General features: G+C 46.1%; 1 protein-coding gene across 1 annotated transcript in view; it reads left to right on the top strand.

The window, feature by feature from the left end:
• The window catches only part of GLRA3 (glycine receptor alpha 3), a 693,846-nt gene that overhangs the window by 185,430 nt on the left and 490,206 nt on the right, over positions 1 to 18,210 (top strand). The gene's annotated exons all lie outside the window — the stretch shown is intronic.

Here is an 18,210-nt window from a genome sequence, read left to right as displayed (position 1 = left end):
AGCTGTGAAAGAGATGAGTAGGAACAAGCCAGGTTTGTTATTGTTGCAGATAGAGGATTTTATGAGAAGAAGGTGAGCAGAACTTGCAAGGACTATAGACAGTCTTATTTTTACATCGCATTTGTATCATGATAAACAGACCCCCAGGTCCACTTAGACGGCTGGAGTGCGATCACATACAGTGTACCACTGTACACACCCACAGTCACAAAGTGAACAGCCATTGTATACACATATCCTTCATGTTGTCTGAGGGCTAAAGATTCATTCTTTCATGGGCCAGGCAGTGTATCATTTCCATCCCCCACGGACACCCTATCTGTGATGTCGTGACACTGACGCGATACGCTGGGGCGTACGCATCAGGTCACATGTGCATGTATAATAAAAGTCGGGCACGCACACACGTACGCCAGAACGGCTGCGGCGGCGGACCAAGAAACATATACCGCTGTCCCCGTGTCTCATTGTCAGGGTAGACCGTGAGCCAGCGTTACCTACCGCCTAGCGCTCATGAGCTTAGGCACCCCCAACGACACTACACCTATCCAGTATGATGTCATGAACTCTAATGGGACATATATTGAACCTCCCAAGGTTGATCAGACATGCATCTTGCATGTGTATACAGTCATAGCTTTATTTGTCGTGATACCACTTAGAAAAATAAACTTGCCATCCTCCTTATTGACATACAATTGTAATCTTCACAGCTAAAAGCGTGAAGAAAATTGAGATTTTATTAGACACAGGGCTCAGGTTCGATCCCCCTGAATAACCCTCCCTTGTTGAGGACATTCAGATTGACATTTAGTTGGATAATTTTGTTTACACAAATGTTTTGTACTTCTCTGGTAGGTTTTGAAAACTATTCATCTTGGGTGTTCCAATAGATTTTTTCATTTTGGGTAAAGCTTGGAGGTTAACTCCCCAGTTCTTCATTCTTCAATGCAGGCGACATATCCGGATTTAAAATGACAAATGACCTCAGATTGCAAGTTAAAGAAAGTCGTGACTTTAGAAGACCCGGTAAAGAGGGTGGCACATAGAGCTGCGGAATGTTCTAAAATGATCTTCAGTGTCGATGGATCTGTGCTGCTCCAAGGAGCAAGCAGTAAAGGAAACTGCACATAATTAGAGCCTCCCTTCTGAACACAACTAGTCATTTTCTGTGTCTGTGGCAAACACCTAGTAGAAGAAAGTCAGGCAGCCTCGATGTAGAGCTTCACATCTGAAGCCAGGCCTTTCTGAACTCTAGTGCACAGAAAAGTGCTGCATGTCGAGTAGCTTCAAGAACCTATAGTTCTTTTATTTAGGTTGATTGTGATTGCAATCTGCTTCCATGCCTGCTTTCCTCAGTTGATAATGTGTGCGAAATATTTTCATATAATGGCTTTTTAGCAGAGAACAATTTGAGTCTGTGTGGGTGTAACAGTCCGGTCCACTTGTAAACCGGTCTGTTGCCTTGGGGCTGGTTCATGTTTTACATAACAGCTAAACGTCCCAATTCTTTCATTGATGTGTACTCAAGCCAGCCCGTCACGCTTACAAGGAATTCTAGTGGTAGTGTGACGGGAACGGTGATGGAGGACATGCAGAGACAAAAACCATGTTACTGTTAAACCCCTACAACTTTTGGAATTGTATACATCTTGGGTGCCTCCGCCACCCACCTCATGCATCCAAACCCTACACTCGGCAGAATCCGAGGTGCAGTCGTGATACCCGATTAATCACAGGTTGCAAGTAAACACCGCAACCCACTCTCTACCCCAAGAACCGAAAGTGAAGGAAAGTCCTGGCAATGAGAATCACCAAAATGTCTCACGTTAATGACAACACTAGGGGGCTTATTTAGGAGCCCTTGAGCCACTTTTGTGCCACTGGTGCGTCACTTTTTGTGATGCTTTAGCGGCATAAAAAATGCACTATGTTGCGTCATATTTACAAAGTGACACATCTTGGTAGATGCGTCACTTTGTAAACTCCTGCGCCACATTATACCTCCGTCAGGTATAATGTATGCAGGGTGGGCGATCCGACGCAAGTAAGCTTCGTAGAAGTGACTCAATGAAATCTATGAGATTTCACTGCACAACTTCTAGGATGCAAATGCGTCAATATCTTACGCCTGCCTCGCAGCAGGCGTAAGACTGATGCAGGCACATTTGAAATGGGACTTCCCCATGTGAAATTACCCATTGCTGAAGTTGCGTCACTTTTGTGACACACTCCAGCAATGCGTCATTTTTGCGCCTACAGATACGTCAGAAATAATGATGTATCTGTAACTCCTTGCGACATGATGCATCATACTGTAAACATGATGCATCCAGCATGTCTCAAGGAGGGCGCAATGAAAAGTGAAGCGTCACTTTTCATAAATGAGACCCTAGATTTTTTCATTCTATGTACTAAGTCAATTACATTTTCAGCCCACTCTGAGCCTCGAGCGGAGACTACACCGCTCACTCCCATCAGGAGGGCACCTGGGCGCCTGCACAAGACCGGCATGAGAATGGCACCGCCAGAGAGCACGAGACTGGCAACTTGTGGGCATTGACATGCATGTCCCGGCACTGGAATCATGTCAGGGGGCCCTCGTCATATGAAGGGCCCGCAGATGGGACGGAACTCCTCCTCCCCTCGCTATAAGCAGAGCAGCAGATGTCAAGAGTGATGGAATATGTAAGGTCCTTATCAGGGCATGGCCGGTAGTTGTTGCTTCAGTTAACTGAAACAGGTACATTTCAGAATGTTGGTGTTTGTTATTTCAACATCCAGCTATAACCTCACTTGCCTGTGGTTTTATTGCTGGAGCGGGTAATTCAAAAACATTTTGTATACCCTCCCCATTTTGCATGTTTATGCTAATTAAATTAATTACTCAATTATAATCGAACTAATGGATTGAAGTGGAAATTATTAATCAATCTTATTAATAACTGAAATACACGTGGGATTGCTTTGCATGACTTTAATAATTCGTAAACTAAATTATGTACGCATACTAATGATAGACAATTAGAATATTGCATGATACATGTTGCTTTTGTGATGTATTTGTGATTTGTGCTTTATGTAGTAAGTATAAACCGCTTGAGTGTTGCTTATTGCTAGATAAATACATACACATATGGGTATTGGCGAAGGAATAACATTTTATTAGTTATTTCTATGTATTAATTGCGTTTTGTGTTTCTTTTGCTTAAGTTGACCATTTGGGCCTGCCACAAAATGGCTGCCTCCGGTATCTAACTTGACCGTCGACGCTACACGAGGTTTTGGGTGAAGTGCGCCTGCGCTAAGGCCAGCTACAGTGGCCTCGTCATGACCCTAACCAGACTGTACCCACCAAGGTCGCCCTGGGAACCAAGCCAACTTTTCAGAAGAACAATAAGACGCCTCTTAAAACCGGAACAAGCAAGACTGATGATCTAAGAGACATTATTTCGTGAGAACCCTGTCAGACGATCTTCGATTGTCCAATCAGAGGAGCTGGAAACCAATACTTGTTACATTTTGTCAATGATTTTTACTATAAATTATGGTAGAATAGAGAGGTTGGGGCGGGTTCGATTTTGGCTTTTCTCGATTTCCTGACGTTATGCTGACGGAGAGGACGGTGACGCTGCAGGACAGCTGTTTCCCTGAATCTTTGACGGACTGAATTAATGCCTAAAGTCCTGATGAACTGAAATTACTAAATTTGATGGGCATAGATTTGCGAGACTACCAGATTTGACTTAGAGGACGACAATTAGCCAGAATAGGTAAATATGATTGGCGACTTGATCAAATGAATGATTTAATTTGCATTAATTAGATAAAGATTGAATTGATTAACTACAGAATGAGTCGGGTTATTTATTCATTGAAAATGTATTAATTTAAAGGTAAATTAGAGAATTGGATGTCAACCTAAACCTGCAACTAACTGATCCACCCCAATTTATGAGAGGAATACTAAAGGTGAAGTTCAGGGCCTAATGAGTATCAGAAGGTTGCGTAGATTTGTTGCTCATTAGGGTAAAGAGGTAATTCCTTTCATGTCAGCGTCTGGAAGATAATCGCCTCCCGAGAAACACAGATTGCTGGTGAGTGAATGTTGGTGTTATGGGCCCCACCAGCGAATGTATGGATAGTGTATGTTTGTGAGATCTTTGGTCTGTGGCGGAGGGAGGGATTTTGTACTCCACGCTGCAGCAGTTTTATCACTGTATTAGCAAGTTAAAATTAAGTTATTTCAGTCTATTAAAAATAATTTACCTAGAAAGTAAAGACCTGTTCAGTAATGAGATGTATACATACACACAGTGACCCTAAATATGTTCAGTGTAGTCCTTTTGCTACCTTCATCCAGGCCCGACCAAGACATAGCCTGATTTCTATGTCTATAGCCGCCCCCGGTTTTTCATTCTGAAAATCTGGTCACCCTAGTCTGGCACAAACTGTCCTGTCGCGGGGGGGAATCGGAGAGGGGAGCAGGGCTTGCAAATGGGCAATCTCCAATGTCAGTCACACAGCAGGGACCCTACACTTAAGCAGCCTCATCATAGAGGGAGGGGCGTCTCCCCCAAAGGCAGGTACCTAACCTTCTAGGAGTGGTAATCAATTACCCCAATCTACACTGTTACCGGAGTTGTGGCTACTTCAATCTGCACCTACACTCCACCTTTGGCACCTCTCACTGCCAAGAGAGACCCGCAGACCACCGTTTAATATGTAACATATTTCACAGTTCCCTATGGAATGTGGGTTTCATCGTTGTAAGGATGAACCCCCACCCTTTCCCATTCGGCCAGGCTTTACCACTGCCTGCAGGGCCGGCTCTAGGGCGGTGCGACCGGTGCCACCGCACCGGGTGCTTGCTTCACAAGGGGGCGCCTGTTTGCTTAAAAGCAGCTGCTGCCTCGTTCCAGGCGTCCAGCACTTTTCAGTCGACAATTAAAATGTCAAGGAAACGCCAGTAATTAATGTTCTTCCTGGCAAGATCGGAGTTTTTTTCTAGTAGAAGTTTTAACTTGTGGAAGTTTTGAAAGTAGTGCAGAGGGTTAATTTGCTTGCTGCAAGAACATGTACCATGCAGATCAAAAAATGACTGTAATGTAAACAGGTCAGTGGGTTACTGCTTTTGTCAGAGGCTTCCTTTTGTTAGTTGCAGTTTTCAGTGAGCTCTTAACTGTCATCAAAGAACTGCGTGCAGACTTTAAGGTATAGATTAGAGCGTATGGTTCTTTTTGGCTAGACTTTTATCATTGTAATGTTGCAAAAAGGGTTCATTTGGGTACAAAATCAGTTCTTGTTATTAAAGAGAGCCCCAATCCATGGTGTTACATTTTAAATTCAGAGTGGGTGCTTCTCCATACCAAGGACTCGTCATCTGTACTGCCCACCTGTATGGATCACATGTGAATCCACCCCTTGCTGTCATCTGTCTTATGTAACATTTACTATACACTGATTTACACACCTATGGTTGAATGTCTCTGTGTAATGCGTGTGTTATCCAAAGTGCTCTGACACCATTCACTTTTATGAGTGACGCTATAAAATTAATTAAATGCATCTGCGAGAGAGGTTATAGAGAGTGTTAAAGGGTGGTAGTGAGGGTATCCGTGACTGAGGGGGTCTTTGGGGGCACCAAAAAACATTGTCGCACTGGGCGCCACAAGTGCTAAAGCCGGCCCTGACTGCCTGGGTCACCAGGAGGCACTAGAGTACCGAATTATCTCCATTATACAATGTAGCACATTCTGGAAGCATTTTTTTGCTCTGAGCTAGAAAGGTAATTTGTTGAAATCTATACATCAATGCAGCAAATGCATAATTATATAGTAAACCCCGAATCCGCCGCAGAATCAATTCCACTGGCGCCGCCCACCGTACAATCTTTTACCTGCAGATCTATTTGTGAAAGGTAAACAAAAAGTAAACATAATTCCAGTCAACCTGCGCCTCTGAAAATTTCAAATTCTATTTTTAAATGCAGGTCACTTTGGAAATGTTCTTCACAGGAGGTAGCAGTCCCAAAATAAACAAAATTACAGAGCAGGAAACAGTTGCAATCTCCTGTCATTTGCAAACCAGGTGGCCTGTTGGATCGAAGGCGCATTTGCTTCAGAAATAACGTGTTCATTATATCATCAGGCAGCAGGTGCTGTGCAGGGAAGGCAGGGGAGTGCTAGACACTGCACTGTCCCAGCCATTTCATTCTCTCAGTGCCTTAGGCAGACAAAGGAATCGGCCATAGATCGCTCATGGCGCTCTCCCTGACCTCAACCTGTGCCGGGAGGCACGGGAGCAAGCCTTTCCTGCCCCAATATCCCCCTTCACCCACCTCGACAATAACATTGATTGCTCAAGCGCCTAGAGGCAGGTCGCAATGAGGCGCTATCAATGGCATTTCAAAATTTGTTAAGTCACACCCTTTAGTGAAAGCATCTCAGATTCGACCACACCCTTCGGGCTTGTATTATGCCTCTGCCTCGCCGCAGGTCCAGTCCTGAGACTTTTTTTGACCAGTCATTATTCACAGTGCTGCGAGACGAGGTGGGGGTTGCCAGCGCAACATACAAACATAATATTCTTACATTAAAGACCCAGACTGGAAATGGTATCCCGTTGACACATTGCGAGGACTCAACATTTTTGGGTACACGAAGCATGAATTCCCAACTCGTATCATCTTAAAGCAGAATCTACAGTGGATTAGAAGGCAAGGAAGACCGTATTCAGCAAAAAAAAAAACAAGCAATTGCAATGCAATAAGACTCCCATTTACGCGAGACCTATTGCATTGCAAACGGGAGTGCGGGCGGGCAGGCGTGGGTCAGGGGGCGAGAAGGCACGAACAACAGGCGTGTGGGCAGGTGGGGGGCAGTAAGCAATAGGAAGAAAATAGTGCTCACAATCTAAATAACACATACCATGTAACACTCGAAGTAAAGGGGGCAGTAGCCATGGAAGGATACAAATGACGACATGGCCGTCATAAGAAAGGACTAGCAGCCTATAAACCAATGGGAAGGCAGCATTTAGAAAGGACAAAGACACAATGCAATGAAAAAGATGGGCGGGGGAGTTGCCGGAGCTTCCACTCCATACTCCATTACTGCATGCGCGCTGCCGCTATAGGCTCGACCTAAAAAAGGTGTTGGCAAGGCTTGCACGGGGCTACTAAAGATGTTTAAAATTTTCTTTTTAATTCTGCCACTGTTTGATTGATCATTATCAGACGCGGTTTCTTGGAAAATTACCAGAAACACATAATAAAAGTAAACGGATATTTCAGTGCAGTAAAGTCAAGGGCCTCAGTGTTTGGAGAAAAATGATCTGAACTTGAACCGTGCTTTGTCTCTTGGTTGATGATTATGGTTTGAGAGTGCATCTAATATGCATGACACGCGATCCAAATATTATAGTAACAACAAGGCAATGGCTCCACAAGCATGTGCAAGGTGCATATTTGTAAACAAACAAGTGTATTCTACTATAGAATGAAATATTTTTTAATGGGCACAATATATTTTGTTTTTCATTAAGAAAAAATAGCAAAGTGGGAAAACCACCATTCTATGACCATTGTAGGGTTTAAGGCAGATCAAATGTTGTTCTTTTTGTTGAATTGTATTTGAAGAAGCTTTGCCTGGAGTATTTGTTCTCAGTCTCAGTGCAAGGGATGTATCTGAAAATAAATATTCATTTTTTGTCTGCGCAAAGAAGTGTTCATGTTTCTCAAGCGGTCCAATGATGAAACACTGCATTAGAGGTGTGTTTGCAACTGTTATGCTAGGATCGTGGCTTTTTAATAGGTCAGGGTCTGAAAGGCCCTCCTATGAAACCCCCCTCAGGCAAGCACACATATGACCAAAATCGCATACAGATCCCACACGTTCACGTCTTCACCACACTTTGCAAATGTTCCCTGAATGATTCAGCACCGCCAGGGGAACATTTGTTTCCTTATCTCTTCAGCAGGACATCGCGTGCGATATTAAATCTCCCATTGGCTCTTATCGGTAACACAGCATCAAAAATAGTCAGTAACTCTGCTTTTTTAGTAAATGTCACCAGCGAGCGGCACATGTTGCTGCTTCTCTGATAATTTTTCTGTGACCTTTAGATTCAGGATGATATCTGGCAATACAACTCACCTCACTGTGTCTGATGAGTTCCATCTTGGGTGTAAACATCTACAAGAGGCTGGTATTGCTGTTGCCTTCACACCCTCTGAGCCTGATGCAATATTTTTTCCTTCTTCAAAAGCATAATCTCCCATCAGGCTTTGCCCGCCAGAGCAGGGACGTACAATGTGCTGCACAAATTATTACATGTCCAGGCTCGGCCAGATTCAGTGACTGACGAATGCCAACGAAAGAGGAAGTAAATAATGCAACCGAGCTAATGAGTTACTATAACACTCTCTGACCACATGTGAATCACATGTAATTTGGATAACCATGGATGCGGTTGGTGGTGCGTTCACTATGGTAGTCTGTGATGAGCCTAAACTTTCTTGAGTCAGTGTCTCGGCGCTGCCAGAGTACCTGTCAAGGGTCTATATAATGACAGAAAGTGATATCACATGACCTTTGACCCGATGACAACATAAGAAGTTATGGGATCTTTGACCTTGATGACATTACACGATGTGAACAAACTGAAGTAAAATTTACAACAGTAAGTGCAGGAGTAATTAAATCACAAACATAGTACTACAACAGACACGCGGATATTTTTGGTGGTGACTAGAAAATAACTATCGCACTACCATGGTATGCCCGGAGCAGAGACTTGATATGTTAGGTCATAGCCATCATGTACGCTAGTACAGGCATAATATGCTTAACAAATTCATAGGAAATTACAAACTAAAATGACGAAGTCAACATCAAACAAACTTGCATAAACATCATATGCCCATTCTTAACCAACACATGCACAGGTAAAGCCTCATCTCGTCACATGTAGCTGCACACGTCATGCACCACCACGCAAGTGACAGTGCAACTTTGAATGCTCCAGTTTAGCCACATTAGGTTTCCACTATCTCAGTATGTTTAGACATGGCCTCAAATGCCCACTGTATCCACTTCATGAATAAACCTGTCCTTGAGCTGGGTACTTATAGTCTGAAATAAACAGTGCCACCCCCACATGCACCAGTCTAGCCCGAAATGCTCAGTGCAGCTCGCATGTAGGTATAAAGTATGCCCAGCACATTGTGAATAAATTCACTTCAAATGACCAGTGCCTTAATGCATATGTTTGGTGTCTCTAATACTGCGCTTCATTCCCTCTTGCATGGGTTTGGTTTCAAATGGCCAGTGAAGTACACTCATCGCACATGGAATTTTGTGGGAATTTAGGCAAATGGTGGCAGGACATCATTTTTGAAGCTTGCTTTCTTTTCCAAATCATTTTTAGCAGGTGTGCTAGTTCAGTTCGCTCAATTGAAGCACACCAACAATATAACACCCTGTTGGACTTGGCCCTTCTGGCAGGTTCACCCCGAAACTTTTTGCGTTCTCCTAGCCTTTTTCTGTAACCTGGTGTTTGTGATTTTAGGCCTCTGAGCACTTTAGCACTGGGGTCCAGTGTAAAGTGCATGCGCTCTGTGTATGTTTTAGTGAGTCTGACCTGCCCTCCCATAGGAATGCATGGGGATCTGGGTGACCGTGTTAAGTCCTGATGTGAGAGGAGTGCAGGGTCGAGTTTGGTATGTGCGAACTCGTGAGATTGAATGCTGCGCGATGATGTGTGTCTCGTGTAGAAGTGCCACTTCTAGAAGCTGGCATGTCTGTGTAATAAATGTGCAGTGACTGTCTGGCTTGTGATTGGCTGGTGTGTCTGGCTCCAGGAGTCAGGATGGGTCTGCCCCGGTGGTGAGTGGAGAGATCTGCATGTTGATGGCAGGGAGGAGTACACCTGGGACCTGAATGTTATGTTATGTTATGTTATTCTTCATTTATATGGCGCACAGATGCCACAGCCAAGCGGCGTCCTGGCGCTACAAAGGACAAGCAACACAACCAACACATGTAACAAGCTAACCAAGATTGCTAGACCAAAGGAAACAAGAATGTTTTCACCGCTTTCCGAAAGGGAAGCAAGTCCGGAATGGATCTAACACTGAACGGCAGTGTGTTCCAAAGGCTGGCCGCCAAGACACCAAATGAGCGTCCGCCCATTCTGGCTTTTTTAAAGCGAGGGACTGTGGCCAAAAATTGACCGGTAGAACGAAGTGTTCTAGCCGGTGTGTAGTAGGAGATGGTCTGAGACAGAATAGGAGGGGAGGCCAGTTTCAGAATCTTAAAAACCAGGCACAGTACTTTAAATTTTATCCTCTGCCTAACGGGCAGCCAGTGAAGATCTAAAATGGCGCTCCTAACTGAGCAAAATTTAGGCAAACCTATCAGCATACGGGCAGCCGCGTTTTGTACGCGCTGAAGGCGTGTGAGTTCTGCTTGATTGGTGCCCAATAAGAGTGCACTGGCATAATCCAGTCTGGAAAGGATCGTGGCCTGCACTATAAGTTGCCTGGTAGAGGCGTCAAAAAATTTAAGGATAGGCCTGAGGCTCTGAAGAACGCCATAGCAGGTGCCCGCAACTTTCTTTGTGTGGGGGGTGAATGAAAGATTAGCATCAAGCAGAATTCCAAGATTCTTCACCTGGGTGACTGGTGTGGGAGTTGGACCGAGCTCTGAAGGCCACCAGTCGTCTCCCCAAAGATGGATTTCCTTGCCAAGCACTAAGACTTCTGTTTTTGTGGCGTTAAGTTAAAGACGATTGTCGGTCATCCAACTTGCCACCTCTCTAAGAGCTTGTTGAAAATTAGAGGAATTCAGCGTGGTAGTGCCATTGAGGGCTGGGCTTTCCCTACACAATGCTGGCTCCACCCCATGTGGTGCGTCTGATGTCCCTGGCCTGTCCTGTGAATAGGCAGAGGGGCTGAGCAAAACAAAGTGCTCAGGAACCAGTTGCATCTGGATTGCCACTTCCCTGCACCTTTGGAGACAAAGCATTTGGTGCATAAAAGAGGGGCTGTGACCCCATGAAAATGTTCAGTGTGCTGATCCTACGGGGGCGTGCTGCTGCTGGGGCCCAGGGGAAGGCTGTCCTCCCTGGGCCCTGCATTGCCCCTTCCTTCCTAGGGACTTGCTCTCTTTGTTCCTGGACTTTTGTTTCAGCTAGCGCCTGGGAGCGCTATCTTTTGATTTGCCTAGCTGATGGAAAGCGCATAGCTGCAGCCCCTTTTGGGAGACAATCCCCAGCGCAGGGATCCCCCTGCCTTGTGCCTGCTGCGGGTGCCCACCCCACTTATTTCTTTGTTTGCGGGCAGGTGCCCACCCCGCACTTTGCTAATATCGCGGGTGCCCACCCCGCTCATGCTTTTCTTTAAATAGAGGGTGCCTACCCCTCCTGGTCCACGTTTTGGCCACCTCCTGCATGCTTATTTTCAGAAGAACGGGTGCCCACCCCACTTCCGTGTTATTTCCTTAGCGGGTGCCCACCCCGCATGGCCACAAGAGGAGGAGAAAAGAGAAACAGCCGCCGCAATCGCACGGCGACCCAGCAGCCCGTCGCGTTTGCTTGCTGGTGGGCGGGGCCTGCTCTCGCCTTGGAGCTTCGAGGGCTCCACTTCCGCATTTGTCCCATGGTGAGAGGGACCGGCCGAGTGAGGTGCGCGCAGTCCGGGGCTCCTGTGAAGCAGAAGAGAGCCCCGGCGAAGAACAGTGGAGGGGAGCCTACCCCACCTCCACCGAAAACCGCTGTAGAGTCCCGGGTCACAGGAGGGGGCCCGGGTGAAGAGAAAATGCGGCTGAGGCCGCCAACGGCAGAGCGGGGCTCCCAGGAGAAAAGGGAAGCCCCACGAGAGAAGTGCTGCCACCGCTGCTAAGGGGAGAATCCTGCCTCTGCCCCAGCCGGTGAGTGGAGCTCGAGGGAGTTCGGGTTGGGAGAGACAGAGCGGCCCCATCTGGCAGCGGGCCGCTCCAACGTTGTTGAACCGCTTCTTGGGTGCAAGGAAGAGCCCCAGTGGGCCCCACAGTTCATTGGGGGCAAGTTTGTTTTGGACCTGGTGAGTGCCCCACTAGATCTTCCCAGCTGCGCCACAAAAAAACGTGGGCAGCTGCAACAAGGGCACAAGTTGGATTCCCTGAGTCCCAGGGGGGCCCACAAGGCACGGTCAGTGCCAGTGTTTCATTTGTTTCACCCTACACAACTGCCCCACCTGATAGCGGGCAGCTGCGCTGTTTGGGCAATTTAGTATTCCAGAGTCCCCAGGGGGGGCTCCTACAGCACGTATAGTGCCAGTGCTAGTCCTCATGGCTGACCCCAGCTGTCCTGCGAGAGCGCAGCCAGCTGCAACGTTGGGGCAAGTTTTATTTGGTCCCTGAGGGGGGGGACAGAAGGAGCACAGTGGTGCCATGCTTTGCTTTGAGATACACAGCTGCCCAGCAAGTAGTGGGCAGCTGCACCGTTTAGGTTTGCGCAGTGGCGCAATTGGATTCCGCTGCTAGGCAGCGCGCCCTGACTTTGGGGACAAGGGCATTTGAGCCCCTTTTTAGATGGCCAGTTGGCCAAGGGAGATGGGGAGGTTTGTAGTGCGCCAGGCCCTAATGTAATGTATGCCTCTACTATGGTCTTTGTAGGAGACCCTGTGCTAATGTGATGTGGTGCTAGGAAATGTAATTCATGTAGTATGTTTTATGCACCCTGTGTTATACCTCTAAATGTGGTCTTTTATGATTATGAGGTTGTTTCGCATATCATGGTTTATGCTAGTGATATTATGTCTCTGTGTGATTTATGCCCCTAATGTGAGTTGCGCTTAGGAGGTTAGGGTCTAATGTGTTTAGACTTGTGAGAGGACTGCATAATGTGTTTATGCTGGTGAGGTTGGCGCAGAATGTAATTTGCGCCTGATGTGATGTTGTGCATAATGTAGATTATGTTACAGGCTGATGCTAAGTACAGTGATTACTAGTGTTTACTGGTTGTATGTTTATGATCTGTTTTACTTTTACTAAGTTCACTTTGTGATGGTACTGTTAGGTGTAAATAATCCCTTGTAAATATTGCCCGTTGCCAATTGGCACAGTGTATATTGTGTGATTACTATTCTAATGTGTTATGAGAATACAAAGGCTATTTTTGATATAACCTTGTGTGGAGTTCCTTTTGTGGTGTGCCTGGGATGTTGTTGCTGTGTGCGTGCGCAAATGCTTTACACATTACCACCGGGATAAGCCTGACTGGTCGTGCCAAGCTACCAAGGGGGTGAGCAGGGGTTATCTTTGGCGTGTAACTCCCTTGCCCTGACTAGAGTGGTGGTTTCTGCCTGGCTTTGGGGCAAGCCTTAGCCAACCAGAAATCCCATTTCTAACACACCCACAATGCATTGATTAGTTAAATGAAAACCCAGGAATGGAGTAAATCTCATTCCTTAGTGGATCATTCCCTGATTTAGTGGGGGTGTTGAGGAAGAGGCTTCTCCATGGGGAAAATATTTTCCCCTCAGAGAAGGAAATGTGTGTTTCCCATAGTGATTTCTAGTCCCCTTCTTAGAATTCCACAGATTGGAAACAAAAGCCTGCTGGAAAAATCGCCTGACATTGCCTGACCTTCCCAGGGGTACTCCTGGAAACTAGTACCTGGTGCAGATTTTCAGGCACACTGCTTGTAATGTTGATCAATAGCAAGAAGTCAGAAAACTATGTTAAGACGCAGACATAGAGCGTTGACAGAATATCCCGTAGTTTTGGTGAAAACAGCTCTTGTGTTGCGGATCCGTACAAGACATACCAACGAAGTAAACTTCATTGATCGCACTCTGACTCTCCTGAGTGGACATTTCCCAATAGTCCTACTATTTGACGTCCGCCCTCAGCCCTTATGTCACCTCTGTGGAGGGAAACAGGTATACGGTTCAACAATGTTATCCCCAAACCACATTTCACTGAGGGTGCATTTTTAATAATACAAAATATTTGCTTTGCATCCATACTCATAAACGCCGTCCACTGTTTATCTCTGGGCACTCAATAGTTGCCATACTGTATTAAGCACACTCAAACGCACCAATATGGCTGTGCAAAATGTGCCCAATCAGCAGACCTCATTCTATCCTCCACTGTCCCACCTTAGACAAAGGCGACCAGTGCAATGAAAAAAACGGGCGCTGATCCTGCAGTTCTCAGCAACTATCGTCCCATCTCTCTGCTACCCTATCTGGGCAAGGTCCTAGAGACCCATGTAGCCAACTGCTTGAGCTCCTTTGTTGAACAGTCCCAGATCCTGGACCCCCACCAGGCCGGATTCAGACCTGCTCATTCTGCCGAGTCAGTCATCCTCTCTGTTATGGATGTACTCAGGGAAGGGGCAGACTCTAGCACTCCCCAAGCCCTGATTCTTTTGGACTTGTCAGCAGCATTTGACACGATCGATCATGACGTTTTGATCGACCGTGTCGCCAATGCTGGAATTCGGGGTTTGGCCTTGGGGTGGCTCTCCTCCTTTCTGAGAAATCGGTCTCAAGCGGTGTACCTCGACGGTTTTCTTCTAAAAAAAGGGATATCACCTGTGGGGTCCCCCAAGGCTCCTCCCTTTCCCTGCTCCTCTTCAACCTCTATCTTCTTCCCCTAATCCACTCACTGAGGAAAAAAAATGTTGAAATTTTTAATTATGCAGATGATCTCCAATTGGTGTTTAATATTAATACCTCTGCCTCATCCGAAGCCAACGTCCAAGATACAATGGTTTTCATTAGTGACTGGATGAATAACAATCAGCTGAAGCTGAATCCCGATAAAACGGAGCTGATCCTGGCAGGAGGTGCTGCAAACCCCTGGCACTCTAATTTTTGGCCCCCTAAACTTGGTAATCCTCCTATGCCTACTGCCTCCGCCAAGAGCCTGGGGATCATTATCAGTAATGATCTCTCGATGAAGGCTCAGATCGGCTCGGTGGTTTCAGCTGGCTTCTTTCAGTTACGTAGACTGAAGAAGATTTGTAAATTCTTGAGCAGGGAGGCTCTGACCCTGGCCACCCTTGCCCTTGTGATCTCCCGCCTGGATTATGCCAACTCATTGTATGTTGGCATTCCAGCCTATCAACTCAGGCATCTCCAACTGGTTCAGAATCAGGCAGCTAGGCTGATTTTCTCTCAGCCTAAATGGCATCATGTCAGTCCCCTCATGAAAAGCCTACATTGGCTCCCAGTGAGTATGCGCGGCCTCTTTAAGATGGGTTGTACCATTTTCAAAGCTCTACAAGGCACTGGTCCGATTTTTATCTCAGTGCGTCTGTATCGCTATACCCCCTCCCGTAATCTTAGATCCTCCCATCTGAATTTGTTGAAAGTCCCCACAGCCAAGCGAAAGAAGCATGGTGGACTAAGATTCTCTGTTCTCGCTCCTCAATTCTGGAACTCCCTTCCGGTTGAGCTTAGGTCTTTGACTTCCTTGGCCCAATTCAGAAAACAGCTTAAGACTTGGTTGTTCACGCAGGCCTACACCGATTGAAGCTACCCTTCTGTTCTCTGCTATGACCTCTCCCTGAGCGCCAAGAAACCGTTGGTGTATGTGCGCTTAACAAATATTTTTAACATAACATAACATAACAGTGCAGTGGCTGACATAGGCACTGAAACTCACCTCATTTGCATATCTATTACTCCAATGAGCATTGAGCATGTGTTTCTATTTACAGTCAGCAGCAGCCTGGTATTTATATTTCTCTGTAAGAGATCTGTCCTCAGACCCTCCTGGGGTTCTAATCCAGATGTTTTTGGACATTTAAATTATGTGCCTATGGCTGATCTACTCTGACTGGTATTGCATATTTATGTTGCCCTGCAAACCAGGTGCCCTGAACTGTGAAGCTGTAAAGTGAAACTGAATTTCAGTGGATTGGGAGTAGTTTTAGTTCAAAGTCCGACAGAGTAAATAAATGACTCTAATTAATTCTCAAGATTTGTTGAGTTCATAACAAAATAAACACACAGTATTTTACCCACACAGACTCTCTCACTCTTAAAAATGAAACCTTTGTCAAGGCCATAATACTATGTAGCTGTGTCAGGTGCAGCCAAAGGGGAGCTTCCTGGAGCCTGGGGCCAGAAAGTGGGTTGCTGGGTGAAGAAACATATTATACCATATTCAGTCTGGAAACTATTCACGGTCTACAGTGAGCCCAGCCTGGGGATGCTGTTATTTTAAAAGAAGTCGATGCACAGTGTGAAAAGGTTTGTCGTTTGCTCTTCATGTGACTCCATAAGTGAGGGGTCTCATGAACAGTGCCACGACTGCATGTGGCAAGCCAAGGGTCGCAACTGCAATCCCTGGTCACCCGTAAATGCTGTCCATCACGGAGCACCAATCGTATCAATGGCAATCTTTTGCCTAGTGTGTCATGGGGAGTCCATACCGTGGACCCAAAATCCGCGGACCAAGTACGAGGTAGAGCCTTCCAAGGCTAACTCAGGATGCCTTGCTGGTTAGAAACTCAAAACTCAGCAGCACACAACAATACTCCACAAATCAATGTTCAGTCGATGGTTTTGCATTTAGAATGGAAAAGTACTTTAATGCACACCTAGCTAAAGAGTACATACACAATTACAATGGTATACATGATTTCAGATGGAATAACAGTTTGGCAATCCTGGTGGGCCTCTAAAAATAACCAAAGTGAAAATCACCTAATAATTTGTCACATAGGGTAACTATCACTGAACACCATGTCTGTTATCTATGACATTTCATTTGACAATTCGTGTACCCTCATAAAAACATTTTGTATTGCCATGTAGTTTTTCACATTCACACATTTAGACATACAGGCTTGGTAAAGGTATTCTTGATTTAAATAAAAGCCTACAGTATTTTGGTGTGTTCTGTGATCTCTTAGTTCATTGCTGCTCAGCCTGTGCGAATGTGATGTAATCGAATATTCATGAGTGCATGGTTTGGATGAGTGGTCAGTTGGAATGAGTGGAGCTGAGCAGCAGGATACTGCTCCCGGTGGGGCAGCCTCCCTACCATCTTACTTGTAACTGAATAATCCTACATATATGATCTACACTACTGGCTATTGGATTGATTACCTACAAGGGCCGTACTTCGTTTACAAAAGGGGCAATGATTGTAAAAGAAGAACCACGTGTGAAATGCCAAAAAATTACGCAAGAAACAACCCCGCCCTGCCTCACCGCCCCGCAGCACTCCCACCACGAGCCGCTACTGCGTGTGGGTGATGTCAGGTTACACTTTAACCCGTTCAGCGCGGCGCGGATTTCCGCGCTGCGCTGAAGATTCCGTGCGCGGGCGGGGCCATGACGGAGCGGTTCCGTCATGCGCACAGCGCAACCGACGCACGTGACGGAACCGCTCCGTCACAAGCGTCGAAGGGGTTAATGGGTTGATGTGCTACCATTCAGAGCTCGGGTTTGAACCTCGGTAACACGCATGTAAGCATCCATGTTATGTTTTGAATTGATGCTGCACGTCTCTTACCATAGTGGAGTGCATTCTGATGTACATGCAGGAGCTTATGGCAGGTACCAATGCATTATTTTCTTTGAACCCAGTAGGGGCTCGTGGTGGGAGTGCTGCGGGGCAGTGGGGCGGGGCAGGGAAGAACAGGGTGGGGGGTAGTAAAATACGGAATACGGCCCATCGGAGGTAATTGGCAATACAGCGAGCGCAATTAAATTTATTTTATTTATTTATTTGTTTACTTACCTCTGTTTGGCCGTATGCCAAAGTTTACTTCCCCCCACCCTGCTCCTCCCCCGCCGCCCGCAGCATTCCCACTACGAGCCGCTACTGTTCGAGCCTCCACTATTTGGGTTGTAAACATGCTGCGTGGGTGTTTGGTCAGCCAGAAGTCATTATCTATGTTATGAGGACGTTACGGCAAGCAGAGGATTGTAGTGAAGCCAGAGAGCCGTGCTCCAGTCACTGACAAGAACATCGTGTTTTGAAGGAACGTGGGAAAAGTGGAATTAGCTTTCCCGTGCACAGCCAAGGATGAATGAGCTATTAGCTGGGGATTCCACGGTGACTGTATATTTTCTTTATGTGTTTTGTTGTTGTTGTTTTGCATTAACTTAACAGGCACTTCCTGCATACAAATATGATCGGCGGTGACTACATTATTTATTTCAGTTTGCTTGGTTGCAGAGCCACTAATTCACAATTGTAT

The sequence above is a fragment of the Triturus cristatus genome, chromosome 2_2 (genome assembly GCF_964204655.1).
Source record: "Triturus cristatus chromosome 2_2, aTriCri1.1, whole genome shotgun sequence".
Taxonomy (NCBI): domain Eukaryota; kingdom Metazoa; phylum Chordata; class Amphibia; order Caudata; family Salamandridae; genus Triturus; species Triturus cristatus.
Note: the sequence above shows the minus strand (reverse complement) of the source record. Positions and strands in the feature narration are given on the sequence as shown.